This window comes from Coturnix japonica, chromosome 4 (genome assembly GCF_001577835.2).
Source record: "Coturnix japonica isolate 7356 chromosome 4, Coturnix japonica 2.1, whole genome shotgun sequence".
Classification (NCBI taxonomy): Eukaryota; Metazoa; Chordata; class Aves; order Galliformes; family Phasianidae; genus Coturnix; species Coturnix japonica.
Genome location: NC_029519.1, coordinates 46,567,339 through 46,585,724, shown reverse-complemented (window position 1 = coordinate 46,585,724; position 18,386 = coordinate 46,567,339).

Genomic DNA, 18,386 nt, shown 5'->3' with positions numbered 1-18,386 from the left:
CCAGAGACTGAGATAAAACAGATACAGGATTCTATTCCCCTCCTCTCTAATCCAGGCTGGGAGATTTCCAAATCCTTTAGACAAATCAAGAAGATGAAGACAACTCCTCAGGAGAAGTTATTTATTTACAGATATAATTTGCTGAACATTCTGATAAATCCCACAGGTTACCAGATCATTTCTAGGTTTCTGACTGCTGACCCTGAGCACGAGGTCTAACAGACTGTTACCCACTATTCATCTTTGACTGTCACCAAGTACCAAAAGTACTCTATTGCCCTATCTCATTGGTGCAGCAAAAAAAAAATCCTGAACACCTTCTGTACTGGTGTTTTCACTGTAGGATATACCGTCCCCTAACTGTTCAAAGTGTTTATGTTATATTCCACAGCCACATCAGCTCCTATACCTGCAGGGATTCTCCATAGAGATTGCTATGGAGCAGTCTCAGCATTTTGCCAAAGCCCCCTGCTCAGCCATCAAAGAAAAGCATTTATCACACATAAAATAAAGTACATGGAAAATGCACTCCAACTAGAGTAGAATGTGAAGTCTTTTAGAGTATTCACTATAAGTATTGCAATCTTAGAATACAAATTCTAAGATTGACCTACAATTGAGATGAGTCCCCAGATACTAAGACTCTCTGCCTGGTTCCAACTTGGATCTTTGTTAGATCCTCACAATGTGATTGTCTCTTCCTGGGTCTGAACCATTACCTACACCCACTTCTCCTTCCATCCCCAAAACTTGTCTGTTGGATAGGGAGAAAGCTCCTCCTGCTCCAAGCAGAAATGAGGATTTAATCCCCCAATCTTGCCTGTTTTTGCCTTCTGCCTCCTCAGAGTTGCAAGCAAGCTTGCTTAGTTCCTTCTTCTTGCTGGGACTTAAGACAGGGATGTTGATCTGTCTGTGTCACTGCACAATACCACTCTCAGTGGTCAGTCTCTCTCCGATTTCTGCCTGCTTCTCAGCCTGGTGATTTCACAATCTGACTACCTGTTCAAAAAGTTAATCAAGTTAGGCACACTCACATCCATGACACCCTACTCTTCCTGTAGATCCCTAAGGGACTTCATCACAACTGAAGGACAGTATGTACAAGAAAAGAAAAAGAAGGTGAGAGACTAAAAATATTAAAGTCTGTATAACAGGTGAGTCAAATATCCAAGAAAAATTGATATATTATATCAATTATATGATAATGGTCCAAAAGCTATACACTGTAATACAGTTACATTCCATATCTTTATTTTCATTGGGGAATATTGATTTTATCTGTATTAAAGTGTAAATATGTAACAGGACTGTTAAAAAAAAAAAGAAAAAAGAAAAATAGATTGACATTTATTCGCTCTAAAAGCATGAACATTTTTGAAGTTTCACTGAATATACAATGATTAGGCAGAAGGGGATAATTAAAATATTTGAAGTTCTTAATTTCAAGGAGTAATCGAAGACTGAATGTTTAACAGACCACTCTTACACTTGTACTCAGGTACATAAAAGAATGGCTCACAAAATTAACGAGCCCCAGCTTTCATTCAGTGTGACCTGATTAGATTTTTTTTTTCCTTTTACAAGTACCATTGTGGTCATATGACATGATAAGACACTAATTTTTCACTTGAAAGAAATCAAATAATTCCAAAATACTCAAATATTATACATCAATACATTTAAATTACCTTACTTAGTAATGATAGTAGAGAAGCTTGAACACTTGGGCACCTTCACTGTACTGTGCCAGCTTTTGAAATTTGCTCAGCAGTAATTGACTACATGAATCATCCTTTACTGTGCAAAGTCAAACTAGTTACCCCAAACAACAAGTGACCGCTTATACTAACAAGGCAGCGTAGCAAGTCATTACACCTCTTAATTACTAACTTCCATGCCTCTGTTTCTGTACATTTGCATTTATTTCACCCACAACTGTCAAAACTATATGACAGATAAAGAACAAGTTCACCAACATTAGCAGTCTTTCCTCTAGCTCTGAGGTTAACTTAAGGGGACAAAGTTCAATGCATTGATCAGTAAGCTCAACAATGGATGGGAGTAAAAGCCATCTGCATGCAAGCAGAGCACATAGCAGAACTCCATTTCTAGGGGCAGCTTGCCAAAACTGAAATGCGTAAATTAATTCCCATGTGAGGAGTTAGTAGGGAGTAGCAAGGGTATGGTAAATTCACACTGTTGTTCCCTGTGCATTCACTTTTTTAACGTAGAAAAATCTAATTGAGTACAATCTTAGAACACATTTAATCTAATGGTTATGGCACTCTCCTAGAAGGGGAGATATCAAATTTCAGCTAGGGACTGTAACATGGGTTTCCTCCCTCCATGCGACTGTTCCAAAATGTTGAAATAAAAACCGTCTTTGTGTGAAATGTAGTCATGCTCTGCATGTGCCTGCCAGATGAAATCCTGAGGTAGGGTGCATAAAGTACCTAAACTGAGCACAGAGAGCCTTCTGCATACATAGGCACCAATTAGAGGCAGTGGCCTCCAACTTAGGTGTCTGTATAATATTAATATATTGAGATACTGTAGGTACTTCCCTAGAAACCTTTGGTATCTAAACACATTTGACACCTCTGAAGTTGGCCAAAACTGAGTTTTTGCAGATATGAGTGCATGTAACTGCTGTATCACCCTATTTTATTTGCTTTAACAATCATCCATCTATTACAGCACATACAACACATTTTAAATATTATTTCATACCCAATGCCTTTTGCACTATAGTGAGGTTACAGAATTCTGTTCTTCATGTCAATATGGAACAATGTGACAGAACAGATGACATGTTCTGATCAGTGCCTCTCATCTTGTCATTTATGAACATAAGTATCCAGACTTCATCCTCCTTTATGTTTTAACTTTCTATAAAGCAAACGGTCACAAAAACAAATGCTTGCCTTAAGTTCATTTTAGAGACCACTTTTGGAAGATGGCACTGATTAGTACACACTAAATTCAGGCCTTCGTTACATTTTTAGTTTTCAAAGTATAAACAACATTTGGACACTTACAGCATTTTTTATTTTAAACTCCTACTGATATTTCATAACATTGTAATTGCAGAAAGGCATTTTGATTCTCTTTGCATTCATTTCACTTGGGATCTTAGTAAAAAATTATTCTTCTCAAGTTTAATGTTCCCAAACAGTCAAACATTCTATCCTTTGGAGAAATGACTTCAGAAAGGTCTTAGCAGCTATGAGACATAATCTTTTATCACATAAATTCTCTGATTCATTTTCAAGCTGGGATTAATCACTTTTAATCAACTATTTTATAGGCATAATGTGAGAAGCTCTAAGACTTATTTGGAGTGTTACTACTTTTTTTTTTCCCCCTTTGCACAACATATTATCACAATAAAGCAGACTGTGTCAGTGACACAAAAATATTACACCCTTCTCCATCACTCAGAATTGGAATCAAGAGGTTTTAACACAACCAATTTGATCAAGATAATTTCTAAAAAAATACAGGTCTGCTCATACATGATAGGAGTAACTGATGTTTTTCCAGACAGACACAGAATCACACAGAATCACACACACAGAATCACAGAATTACTCGGGTTGGAAGGGACCTCAAGGATCATGTAGTTCCAACCCCCTGCCTAGCAGGGCCACAAACATACACATTTACTAGATCAGGTTGCCCAGGGCCCTGTCCAACCTGGTCTTGAACACCTCCAAGGACGGGGCATCCACAACCTCACTGGGCAGCCTGTTCCAGGACCTAACCACCTTTTTCGTAAAGAACTTTCCCCTAACATCCAACCTAAATCTTCCCAGACCATCAAAACCTTCCATTCCTTCTTTCCCACTGAAGGTGTGAGCAAGTTCTATGGATGGAACAAACTGTGTTATCAATTTTCCTATGTTTTTGGGGGTAATAGAGCAACTAACAGCTCAGTAATGTAACTTAATAAGTACTAGACGCACACAACAGAAAGTTTGCTTCATTTTGTAAATTTGACCAGGTGGTAATCCTGGCCTGATCTATGTGTCCTCAAAACTGATTTGAGCACCTTTAAGCAAGTGCTACAATTCTTCTATGAGCTGATTAATACATACAGAGCCTGACACCTTTTCAGTGTCACTTGTGTCTTAATGGAAGTGGGACTTAATGATGCAAAGCAGACTTCAACAAATGCATTTTTGGACTGACTTGTCTACATTAACTATCCAGCAAGTTCTTTCCCACGGACAGCAAACAGCATATATTAAGTCATGAACATACTAACTCTCATTTTTCAGAACTACTCAATAACTTCTGTTCTTTTTTTAATCACTTTAGGAACCAGAAATCACTGGGCTAATTTTCTTTATTTTTTTTTTTTCCTGCCCTTTAGTGATAGAAGATTAACATTTTAATTTAAAAAATTAGTGTTGTTAAAAAAAAAAACACATTTATTTCCACAGTTACCACTTTTCATACCTTTCCACTTAAGACCTTTAACTGAAGTTCTAATTTGAGAAGGCTCTATATATACTCAAGAGCAGAAGATGCATTATTTCAGAGACTATAATGAGTAGAAACTTAACTCACAGTCTGAAACACCATCTGAGAATCCATTTTTCATTACCAACTAAAAAAACTGCAGCAACCAATCTTATCTAAATCTTTAAACTAGGTGCCTCAGTTTACATGGTGTGAAGAGGCCCTTTCAGAAGAATTATTTCAGCCAAGTTAATTACATCTTAATTACTGTTTCATTAAGAAGCACTAACAAAATCTACAACATTTAACTCAGATCAGAGATGTGCTTCTCCCATACTATTCAAAACTCCTTTGATAGTTACATATATTTACACAATTTCAGTCAGTCAGTACAGATACGTAGAGTTTGGTAACTAATTTTGCAAAGCTGTTCTATGTACCAAGCATGCTCTATCCCCACACAGCTCATATAATCTAGATTTCACCTTGTCTACTCCAGGACTGCAGAGATTCACAAGGCTTTTCTCTATTCATGCATTTCCAACTTCCCAGAGGATGCTGCAGCACAAAGTATCAGAAGAAAAAAAAAGAAGAATTAGACTGCAAAGAAAAAAAAATCTGTGCAGTCTAATTCTGTCCACAAAATGGACAGAAAAGGAAAGTTAAGCAGAGCAGAGTGACCTTGGAAGAACAAGGCAGGGAGACCCAGGCACTGGGAAGAGAACGTCTAAAATAGGAGGATAGGGGGAAAACACCAAAAAACAACAACAACAAAAAAAACAAACAAAAAAACAAACAAAAAAACCCCACCCAACCACAAGTATAAAAGAAGCTACAAAGCAGAGAAGGATTTGCAAGAAGAAACAACAAAAGTATCGAAAAAAAAACTGTGGGACAGATGCAAAAAAAAAAAAAAAAAAAAAAAAGCCTGGTAGAGGANAAAAAAAAAAAGCCTGGTAGAGGACAAGGGCTGATATGAAAAGAAACAGAACCATGAAAGAATGGGCATTTCCAGGAGCCAAGTGTCTGCAATCACAATATCATTTTTGAGTAAATACCTATGAAGCCCAGGGGCAAAATACGTTCTTCTGTTCCCCTCTAGTGGCAGGTATACTTTAGAAAAACACCCATAGGTATTTTATTGCTGCAATGATGTTCAAGGTAGAACAATAGCTTAAAGTTTTAAAATTGGACAGTAACCTCTGTAGGGTGTACATACTATTTTCATTACTTTTTTCTCCCCTGTTTGTTGGTTGGTTTTTTTTGTTGTTTTTTTGTTTGTTTGTTTTGTTTTTGTGTGTGTGTGTTTGCATGTGTTCCCTTTTCTTTTAAGGTTTGTGAAAAAATACAGTCAAAAGAAATTATATAGATGTTAAGTATGCAAGTACAGAGAAATGAGGAAATTAAGCTTGCCTATTAATGCTCATCAAAGGGCATTACTAGAACAATAGACTTGTGTATTTCAGGAGAATACATGTAATAACACATGAACATTTTCCTAATTACTATCATCTGTCTAGCTCCACACTGGATAGCTCTCTCCAAACACACAGATAATTAGTACTGCTGTTCTGTAATGTACACTGGGAACATTTCATTTGGCATTTTGAAATTATCAATTTCATGCAATAATGTATTTGATTTGCAAGTTAAAAAATGTCTAAGAGTGCCTTCTGCTTTGATTTGTTTTTTCTTTTTCCTTTGATAAAATTTCTCTGTATAAGCATTTCCAAGATAATGATTTACTTACAAAATTCCTAAAAATTGAACTTCATTTTACTATATTTATTGCAGGAATATTGGTTCCATTAATACATACAGATAGCTATTATGCTAAGAATTAAACAAGTCTGTGATAGAGTCTTTTAGTTCCAGAAGCTGTTCTCTTTATTTGGTGCCAATCACAAAAAAAGTTCTATGCATGAGAACTTCGGAACTGTTGCCAGCTCAATAGGTAAGAGGTGATCAGGAAAGAGATTAGGCAAGATGAGGAGAGGGACCCAAAAAGCTAGTGGTAATACTGAGAAGAAAACTCAGAAATCCTTAATTCACTGCTTCCATGATGCAATGATGCTCTTCTTCTAAGCTACAACCTGTAGTCCCTTAATATTCATAAAGTGCTTATGTAGTCCTTGAGCATTTATGCTAGAGAGAGGATTCCTAGAAAACCAGTGAGGAATAAAAGAAGAAAGAAAATTACAAACTTCAGATCAGCAGTTAACATGAACAGAAAGTACAGAGGGAGTGGACTAGTCTAATAGGTAGACTATTAAAGCCACAAATCTATTAACATTTAAAATTAATATGCACACCTAATTGTTAGTGTCGCATAATGACACACACCCAAAAATCTCAAGTGATTATTAGATTTCATAATTGGAGAATTATTATTCATCATTTGGGTTTTTGTTGCTGCAAACAAAGGAAATTATCACATCAGATTCTGCACACTCCAGAAAATAATACCTCTTCAATACATCCTATTCTTCTTCTAATTCCAAATCCTACATTCAGAAATGTGATTTCTGAAGTCAAAAACAGAGTACAAGAAAATCTACTCTGCTTAATATTTGTTCATTTTTCTGCGCACTACTGTGATGACATTGAGTCTGGATGGAACACTTCAAAGTGACTTTTTTGTTTGTTTGGAGTTTCGCAGCCCTTCCAAATTGTAGTAGAAAATTATAGTGGATTTTATTTGTCATCACTAGAAATTATTACAAAGTGATGGCCCTCCACTTATGATCCAATTTGAAATTCAAACAAGAGCAGTCATAAATTGGGTCACTTGATAAACCCTACAAAAGACAAGCGGAACCTAATGGTTTCAATATGATCTATTAAATATTTTTTCACGCTATTTATAGAAAGTCCTCAGAGGAAAATACCATGCAAGTTAACAGATCTTATTAATTCCATTCCCTTTATCTTTCATTATTATCCTGATTTTCACTGTAGATTCCCAGCAATCTTGCTTTACCATTGTTTTCCTTGTGTTTTGTATCCCAGCCACATTTTAAAATAATATTTCATACTTGTGAACACTTTTTTCTATTTAAGACTTCCTCTCATTAAGCACACAAGAACAGTGACAAAGTCTATACCTGAAGGTGAAGTATGGTCCCACTAAGCATTTTAATTTGTTACATGCACAATTTAAACTGCAAGAGAATTTCAAAGACAGCTTGAAAGTACCAAAACTATCAAATGCCAGTTATATTTTGAAGAAAAGCCAATGTTAAGGAGGCTTATGTCTTGCTGAGAATTTCTGACTTACTTTAATTTACAATGTGGGGAAATTCTTCACTGCTTTTCAATTGCATGCTCACAAAGTTTTAATTTAAAAAGTTTCAAAAAAATGATAATCATGCTGCTGAAAAACAGCCAGTTGTGACTTACAAGTGTCCAAAGGATTACTTCGTAGCATTCAGGCTGGACTGCAGTGATTTGGCAGAAAAACATCTAGAAAGTGACTTAGGAAAAAAAAAGAAAAAACACCTTTTCTTGCTCTGATCCTTTAGAAAATAAAATCTTTTATGACATCAGATGCAACAGAAAGGTACAGTAGTAAACAAGTAGTACTTTCTGGTCATACTAATAAACACTTCACTACTGGCTAACCATGCAGGCCCAAAAGGTATTATAAAAGAATAAGCTGAAGTTGAGCTTAAATTGAATAACTTTTGTAATTTGCCGTTAGACTTCATAGTCACTAAGCACGGAATTAACTACCCTGAACATATACATATAGGTACAATTAAATGCAGTTTTACTGACTGAGACCCAAGTTACTCAGTGTCAAAGCAATAGCAAAGCAAAGATATTTCCATATGTCTCTCCTATGCAATTGTAAGCAGTTGGTTAATAGAATGACAGAAAAGCCAGAGCTGGGGGGAAAAAAAATGTCACAGCTGTGCAGGACCACAGTGCTAACCTGAAGTCTGTTCACAAAGCAACACGCTTCGCTCTGGATTTGGTTACTGATGATGATGAAGGGGGGGGGGAGGGGGAATAAAAATAAAATAAAATAAATAAAAAGAACCAGCATGATAAAGTGAGGAAATTTTCAATTTGATAAATTTGAATATTTCCCCTCCCCCCCCTCCCCACCTCATATATAAATATATAAAAATATATATATATATATATATATATATATATATATTCATCTGACTGTAAGAAAATATTTAAGCAGCACTGGGACTAAGTTTTCAGTTGTAGCAAGAAAATCTTCAATACACCCATTAATTCAGTGGAAGATGAAAATTGCACAGGAGCAAAGCCACTCTGCCTCTTTTCACCCCTTTCACCTTCCATCAGCTCCCACCTATTCTTCAACTAGATTCCTGCAGTCATACACGAGCTCTCTACCCAAGGTATTGTCAAATTTACTATCTTTAGAAATTCCTCTCTAAATGGGATATCAAAACAGACCCGTAATTATAAATGCAACAAAAAGAACAAGTAGTAGCCAGAAATTCAAAGGAAGTGTGGCAATTCTGGAAGTACTACAGGAAGTCTAATACCTAATCACGCATGTTAAATTCTACAAAAAACACAAACTAAAAAATGCATTGAACTGTAGATCAAATTGTTATGTTTGCAGTCAGTTTACAAGTAATAGTAAATACTGCTTTCTAAGCTCAACAGAGACACTGGTTGATGTCAATATAAGTGGCAACAGTATAGTGGCAGCAATACTTTTAAATTTGATATCAGCCTTTTACATAGAGCATAAAATATACTATTGATATTAAACACAATTAAATTTCTAATCACATGATATTAAATTCCAATTATTGCAAGAGGTTTACTTTACAACTACATGCTACCACATCAGATAAAAGTTCAGTTTTACAGTCATATTTGAGAATGATACTTCTTGAACTGAAACTTGAGATCCATAATGTTTCTAAAGAATTATTTGAAATCAAGAAAGAGCTATATTCCAGCAAATTCTCAGACAGTAGACTTCCCAGTGGTACTCTTTCAAGAAATTCAAAATCTCATTAGAAACACTTTTGAAGCTATTTGGACTCAAACCCCAAAGGAAAAGGGCTAGAAAAATGGAACATAGATATAATAATTTTTGTTTCAGATATGTGTTTCTACCCTAAAAAGATTAGGCTGAGCAATTCTACAACAAGAGTAACTCTCAACAATAATTCTTGGCTAAGTTTACTGAAATATATAGATTTTTTATTTTTATTTTTTTTTTAGGACAAAACATAAAGAGTTTATCACATATTTCAATGTTTAACATTCTGTTCAAAGACTTAAACAGAACTAACATTCTAGTAACCTAACAGACATATATAACTTTAAATTAAACGCAAGATTATATTTTCTGAGAAGAGTCTGTTTTCGAAGGACAATATTAAGTGTCAGGATTAGTACCCAGAACAATAAAGTATCTAAGATCAAACATCTTCAAGGACATTTATACTCCCTGAAAATCATATTTTAGATAAGCATTCCAATAAATATTTAAGAAACAGTACCTTTGCTGTCTTCTGATTTTCTTTTAATCACCACCAGTAAGCTACTATTGAAAGATCACAGACATAGCAGTCCAGTTCCCACTTGATTCATATGCATACATGAAGCAGGCCAATTCCTGAGTAGCATTCTTTAAGGCTAACTGGATAAAGTCCCAGAAGGAATATGAATGACGTCTTGTGATCTTGTTCATGACTGTGATCTTGGACAGGTAACTTGGTGGTAATGAACAAAAATGTCTTAAATGTGTATATGTAAGCATTCACTCTAGCATTCATCTGGAAATGCCATAAAAAAAAAAACACATCAGCTTTATTCTTAAATCCTGTTTGATCTGTATAACTATGCACACACTCATGAAGAGAAAGAAATGTCATATTCACAGTATTGCTTTTCACTTACGGAAGAAAATGATTGTAACTGTTGCTTTGCAAAATTTAAATAACCCTATATTTGAATTAAATAGATGAGAGCCTGCTTGCTCTTAAATGAAGAAAACTATTTTTTATCATTGTACTAAAATATATAAAAGAGCTGTTTCTGTTAAATTTAAAACACAATTAAGATCTATTCTTAGTTTGGGAGTTCAAAGCAATCACCAGCTACTTCATCAAACATGGTAAAACACATTAATTGGACAGATTTGCATATTCTGAGGCCAGAAGTGTTATTTTGATTATCTAATCTGATTTCCCATAAAATAACACATAGCTTCCTGCATAGACCTTCACTAAGCGATTTCATCATCAAGACTTTATTTTCAGATTTTACTTGAGCTTATGGCTTATAAAATAACCAGTCTTAATTCATTTGACATGAACACAGTGAGACATATTGGAGACTCAGAATTACTTTTCCATTTCTTTACCTGTGCCAACTTATTAAATGAGAACACTAAATCTGCTCTTTTTCTGTTTAAAAGATAGGGGCATTCCAGAAAGATGGGGGGAGCACCAAAAACTACACCTGAATATCTTGGGCTACCAGTCAACAGAGAAATGATGTTGCCACAGACTCTGATTTATATTTTTTTCCATTACAAAGATATCTGAGCAACTCTTAAACTGACATAATTCATTATGCATGGTTTGTTTGATGGAAAAACACAATAAGTAGAACTAGCAGAGATTTCCTTTCCCTCCAACATCAAAACTAGTTTATTCAATTTCCTAGCGTCTAAGACTTCAGCAGAGCTGATTTATTAAATTGCAGCTCAAAAACAGATTGATATCCCAAGTCCCATGACTGACCTCTGGTTCAGAACATCTGGACCAACAAAGGCAGAAACACTACATCTGTAGATAGTAAATCCATTAGTCATAATGGAACTTGTCACCCAGTAATATAGAAGCATGGCACATGGAGTAAGTAATGATGGGTTTTACTGAGTTTAAAGGTACCTTGTGACACATATGGTTCAAGGGTCTTCTTTCCTAGGGTGTCACCATCTGCCTAACATTAATGACAAAGACAGATCCTAGGTCCAATTTACACAGACAAAACATCTTTTACTTTAGGGATCACATCCTCACCTTTAGGGCCTTTAACGGTGGTGACAGAAAATCCTTTCACAACTGCATACTAATTTTTCTGCAACTTTGATATTCAAAGTTGGCAGTTCATAAATCAAGGATTATAAAAATCAGTCCCTCTGGGATTCATATTTTGGTTATTTTTTCCTGTGTGTCTGGTTTATCAGGATAAGATGAATCTGCTTCATGTTTACTTTATGATTGGTAAAGTCTGACTTGATAGAGAAGTAAACAACATAAAACATGACAGCACTTTCTTTTGTTCTCAACATAAAGTTATAGCTTGCACTGCATAAATACCACAAATGAGCAGAACAACACATAAAACACTAGAGTCTAACTTCTAAACACTTTCTTACATTCCTAGGCAAGAAATCAGGTAGGAATAATGGAAAAATCATTTATTGTGCCATGAGGAGCATTATCTCAACTTGGCTCTCATTAGGAAAAATATCCAGAATGGCATGCCAGTCTACTAGAGAGGGAAGAACCTGATTCACTCTTAAGACTAAGGAGTAGTCTCGATAAGCCCTCATTTATTTAGTAGGCTAATGCACACAATATATATGTAGGAAGTGATAGACCAGAATTAGTTTCCTTGCACAGCTTCTCAGAAGAATGCCTTACTTCATGGGAAGCAAGGACAGTTGACTGCATCAGTTCTTTTGCCTTGCCTCTTGGAATTCAATACTCATTTTCAAGATGGTAAACTTGAACAGAATCTCACACAACAGTATTTTGTAAAGGGATAGACCTTAGGCTTTCTTGAAAAAGAAGTACTGAGCAGTGACATTCAGAGATCTAACATACAGGAAAATCTGCTCTGAAGACTCAGTTCAGATTTAAACATAAATTAAGCACTGAGACATCCACCACAGTCAAGTCCAGACATAAAGCACAGCTAATGATGCATAGGTTTCTTGGAGGTACAGAATCCTGTTTTCCACAAAAGCAAGTTTTGCAATCAAGTGTTTTGGCCACCATACTGTAGGGAGGTGGAGTTAAAATTCTAAAGGCTTGTTCAGTCTCCTTCCCCTCTCCTATGAGCACACTTCACAAGGAGCATTATCTATCCATACTGAGCTCTCTACTAGGTTTACTTTGATTTTTGGAGAGTAGAATTGAAAACAGGAGTTTTAAGTCACTCACTGATGAGTAACTGATGTAAGTTTTGCTGAGCTGGCACACTGTTTTTATGGTTCAGTTGTGTTTTCATGAGGCTGAAGGAAGGAACAAATTAATGTATTGATTAGCAGTTCCAGCTGCAACATGCATTTTTTCTACAGCCTAGAATTTTCAGAGCAATAGTGTATTTATGGTTAGAAAAATACAAGAGCTGCTGTGAAAGTAATGCCTCATATTTTATCTGTTTAATTAGGTTATCCTATGATATCAGAGGCAGATGTTGGCAGTATGGAAATAGAGGTTGAAACTTCCCACCAAAATTACATTTCATTTTGTTGTCATGTGACAGATAGAAACAGAAGGGTAGTCTGACAATATGGCACTTGATAGGGAAGCAAGTATCAAGCAAATGGGTGGAATTAATTCCTCCATGCAGAAAACATGGTACCCACTGACACTTCCATAACAGTGATGGAGATCAAACAGTGGATGTGAGTTCAGTGAAGTAGCGGATTATGAGTTTCAGCAGTGATTACGGTGACACAAAAGACAAGCCATATTCCAAACAGCCACGTACAGCCTGTCACATCATGAAGCGAAGAGCATCTCCACCAGCTCATCTGTGTGAATTGGTGGACTATAAGTATTATTGGGAATACCAATAACCACATGGAAGAAAAAGAGCTTGACTCACCCAGCAGGTAAAAAGGATCTCTAGCTGTAAAATACTTAAGAAAGGGATCTTCAGAGACTAGCCATTAAATGAGCCCAGGAGAGGCATGTGACCAACATGATCACATGAGAATCACAAATCGCTCACACTTGTGCATCCAGGGCCAGCCATAACTCCTTCACCAGGGGCTCAATCATCAGTTCAGGACATAACCAAACAGTTCCCCTAGACACCTCTCTCCAAGTTCTTCCAGATCCCCTAGATACCAGAAGGCATTTTTACCCAACCAAAACAGTTTAGACTTCCTGCTGACGCTCTGAGTATTCATCAGGGACTCATCCTCTTTCCCTCTGTAAAGTAGAATAATACAAAGATGATAACAGATATTCAAAAGTTTATTTATAGGGAAAAACTCACCAATATGGATGCCTTTGCTGGGAAATGCTGAGGCAATCTCCACCAAGGAGCAATCGCCAAGAGAAGCTGCCTTATTGGTGGTCAGCCCTTAAACGAGGTCTAGAGGAGGTGGAGTCAAGCTCCACCCCTTCCGGGAACACAGCTAAATTTCTCTCACCTGTGCTCCCACAGCTGACTCAACACCTGCCTCAGCTGATTAATCAGAGGTTCAGACTGTGATTACCAATTTCCCATACACCCTCCCAGCTGCAACCTATATAACTTACCTGCATTTTTTTTGGAACAAGCTGGAAAATATTTTCTGATCCTATAATTTTTTTATAGAGATTGGCTTTAAAGCAAAGCTGTCTTATTTAAAAGTACTATCCTTTCTCTATTCATCTGCCTACTCTGTAAATTAGAAGCACTGCCTTGCTAGACCTTCTTACTAGTTCTGGACCATGACTATTGACTTCTGTTAGCATCAACCAAAATCTTTTCCACAGCTTTTAATAGGCTTTTGTTCAGTAGTGGTGTCAAATTAACTGTTTCCTCAAAATGTGTGTAGTTTTGACTCACTAGTGTCCCTCGAGCATTAAAGACTCTCTTTCTAATTAGCAACATAAATAAAATCCAGCTTCATATTTCAGTTATTCATTTATTGACAATTTTTTTCAAGTTTTCGCACTTGACAATCAACATACTGTTAGTTAGCAGAAAAATGTAACAGAGGCTAAATAACAGTAGGTGAAAGAGTTGTTGGCTGATCAGTAGGTTATTGAAAATCAGAGATGGGAAAGCAATATTATTCAATATCATTAAGTCCCAAGACTAATTTCAATGACTTTCAATATTTGAAAAGAAAATAAACACTTTGTTTCTTGTTTCTTTCCTTTGATATTTTACTTCTAGGATGCTTTTCCGATTTGAAATTAGAAAAATTAGATTACACTAAAAAATCTTCTCCAAAATAACCTCCACTTTAAGATATGAAATCTACTTCACATTTATTACTTCTTCTACATAGTGAATTCTCCCTTTAAAGGCAGTAAGTCAATATCCCAAAGTTTTATCCCCCTTGTTGAGAGAGGAAAGAGTACTTGGAACCTGAAATTGAACTTACAGCATAAAGAGGAGCTGGGACGAAAGAGAAAGGGTGGCATTCAGGGCTCCAGTAGGCTCTATATGAATCCTTCCTATTGCTGTGTAGACCAGAAAAAGCAAGGGTGTTCTTAAACTTGTAATCAATGCTGCATTTTACAGGGGCAGGCACTTAGCTGGGACCAGCTATCCCGCTTCCCCTGCTGCAGCCACCCAGGCAGATGGGGAGCAGCCATCTCAGGGTCTGCTGCGAAGGCCTCCTGCCTCTGAGAGACTTCCCAGCATTTAGGACTCACCCACATAAACAGGCACTTCTGCTTCACCAACGTCTCTCTGAAGTAGTGAACTCTACGGAGTTTCATATCAAAGGATCTGCAAAAAGCAGACAGCATGCTCTGGGACAGCTGAGGCAATCAAATTCAAAATTAGAAGACTTGGGTACTATTCCACAAATACCACTGGGAGGGAGTCTGCTTACTAAGCTTAGACTATGGCGTTGTATGAACACTGTCTTTGGCCTGTTTTTAACTGTATTCAACTAAGTAGTGAACTTTGCCACATCTAGTCCCGTTTCCAGGAAAAATAGCATAGCATTTACAAAAACAAGGTAATTTAAAATACTTCTCTGTTTGATTATTTGCTGACTTCAAATCATTTCCAAGGAGACTGTCTGAAAGTTATCCAATAGCTTTTGGCATTTAGGAAGAAGGCCGCGCTTATTTTATATGGGTCAGCTCTGCCTTCAGATACGTGTCTCATTTCAGTGACACTCCTGCATCACACACTATCACTCAATAATAAAATTAAGCCCTTTATGTATAATTATTGGTGTTATTAGGTAATTCAGAATACATTATCTGCTTCCTAATAAGTCTGTGATGTCTGTACAGAAAATTAAGACAAAATTCACTGTCAGCTACTTCTCTGGGAGGAAGAAAAAAACCTTTTCACTTTAAGAAAGTTATATGCCAGTGAAAATGAGAACTAAATCTGATCCTTACTGTTTGCGCACAGTTGAGCTTGTTATGATGAGAATAGCAGTCCTGTGATTACCACTCAGAGTTGTATTTTGAATAATTTTATTGGTGGTCTGGTTGTTTTCTATAAAGATGAGGCCACATCTGGTCAAGCGTGCAGTCAGTCAGTTCAGAGCTTCTATTCCCAAATGGATAGTGCAAAATTCAGACACTTTACTGACCAGTTTATTTTTTTATAGACCTAGGATATGCAGAATTAAATAACGTATACCTCCCAGAAGCTGTTCCCATCTTAGACCATCTGGATAATGACTGTATCATTTACACCACATAAACCTGTGACATCTGGAAAGAAAAAGGCCAATATGATAAGATCACACATACAAGCAGGACTAGCCAGCTTTTAATAAGCATTTCTGGTTTTCTGGGGTGGGTTGGTTTTTTTGCTTTTTTTTTTTCCTAGTACTTTTGGTTTTCACTTTGGTTGTGCTTGTTTTTTTGTTGTTGGTAATGGACTTTTTTTAATCAGTGAAGCTCAAGCCAATAAGTTTGCTTTAAAAAAGAGTTGAAAGTAGATATGTAAATTGTTTTCAACAACAACAACCACTTTCATTTCATGCTGCAATGATCCTATCTAAAATTGTGATTAAGAACAACATGAGGATTTCTTTAGAAATCAAAATACAAGTATGCACAGTAAAGCTAAACTTCATAACATAGGAGAATGAACAGATGCTATCTGATTGAAAGAGAAATCAGAAGATATTAAATATAGCACAAAGTTAATGTTGAAATACATGAATGTGTTTTACTTTTGCCTTCTTAAAGCTTAAGTGGGATCTTTTTTGTAATAGATGTTCCTGGAATTAAAAGCATAGCTCTCCTCAGAACTGATCAAATATGAGGAGGCACAAACTTGGCTTTATACAAGTTTGGTTTCTCTGGCCTAGCACAAATTAGAGTCCTGGGGTTTGCTTTTGGTTTCTCACTCAGTATGGGGTGTTAATACTTTCTGTTTTGGTGGATAATCACATCCTTTCATATTTTGGATGAAAAAAATAGTCTACAAAGTCAGATCATAACCACTGTTGATGCTTCTACTTTTAAAGAATGCTGCACACCTTATAGAAATTCAGACCTAAACATCCAAACAGTACTGCCTTACTAACATGATTAAATTCACAAAAAGCACACAGTAAATCCAGCTCTGCTTTCAACAGTAAATTCACACATATACTCAGCTTCTTATTTACCAATGGTAGGCATTCTCTGCTGACCATACTTCTCTTCAAGATGACTCATCTCAGGCACAACAAATCATCTCCTTATGCTCATGTCTGGCATCATGCCTTCACGATCAAACCAACTAGGCAGTAACAGAAACCAACCAAGTTAATCCAGGAGACTCCTTGGGAGCTGCACCAAGGAACCACTATTAATGGAACAAGCATTTCTGAAGGTTCCCAGGACATAAAGAAGTACAGCCTTCACCTGCATTTAGTAGATCTGTACTCCCAGTATAGTCCAGGCAAATTCCCAAGTCTGTATTGTTTCCTCACATGCAATCAAAGCACTTTGTTTAAGATGAGCGTTTCAGTGGAGGCTGGGTGAGTACATGGAGTTTCTCTGGCCTTAGCTGCTGTGTGCAATGAACTTCCTTACCTGGCCCAGATTCAGCATAGCACTTAAGTTCTTAGTTGGTGAAGTTTTTTTGTTAGGTGTTTTTTTTTTTTTTAGGCTTCTCTTTTTCCAATAAAATGAACTAAAAGGAGCATAAGTACTTCGTCGAGTGTAACTTTTCACATGCAAGAGTCAGCACACAAAAAGTAAAATCAATTATGTTAGGATTCCATTGCTTAAACAAAAGCTCTTACTACCTCTGGGTTGCTGAAAGACATTTGAAATGTTCACACAGGACCTACTGGAGACTCAAGGTCTTCTAGAACTGCAGTTGGAGGCCCTGCAAAATACTCTAGAGTATCTCAAAAGGTAACAGCATACAGACAGATGAGTTTCATTTCCAGTGTGTTTGCTGCTGGAGGAAATTATTACATTTTCACCTTTCCAGATTGCCTCTTTTCAGCCATCCTCACTTCTAAACATAGATTTCTTTTTATTCTTTCTCATCTGGGAATACCAGCTTAAGTACTATGTGACTTTGTAAAATCAACAACAGTTCTTATATTTCTCAAATACAGCTCTGCGAGGTTGTCTCTTTGGATATACTACTGGGCAAGTATATCACATGCTGAAAGCTGTCAACTCTTTTCTCCCATGAATTTTTCTGGAATTGTCTCTCAGATGTTAAAAAATGACTGTTCAGCTACGCAAGCTTTTGTTCCTTTTTTTTTTTTTTTTTTTTCCCCCCCTGAAGACAAGCACTGTACCAGCATCAAGCCTGAATCAAGATAGGCACTTAGGAACCTATAGCCTGAAAACCCATACCTAGTCCTTGAAGTGCCCACATCCATAACAATAAACTTACATTTGAGCAAAAGTCTTAACCAGTGAGGGGCAAATAAGTTAAACTTTCCAGGCAGCTGCTTAGGAGTAGGCATGCTCCCCACCAGCAGCAGCTCTGCATTCACAGCAACTGATGCTGAAACAAAAAGGCAGTGG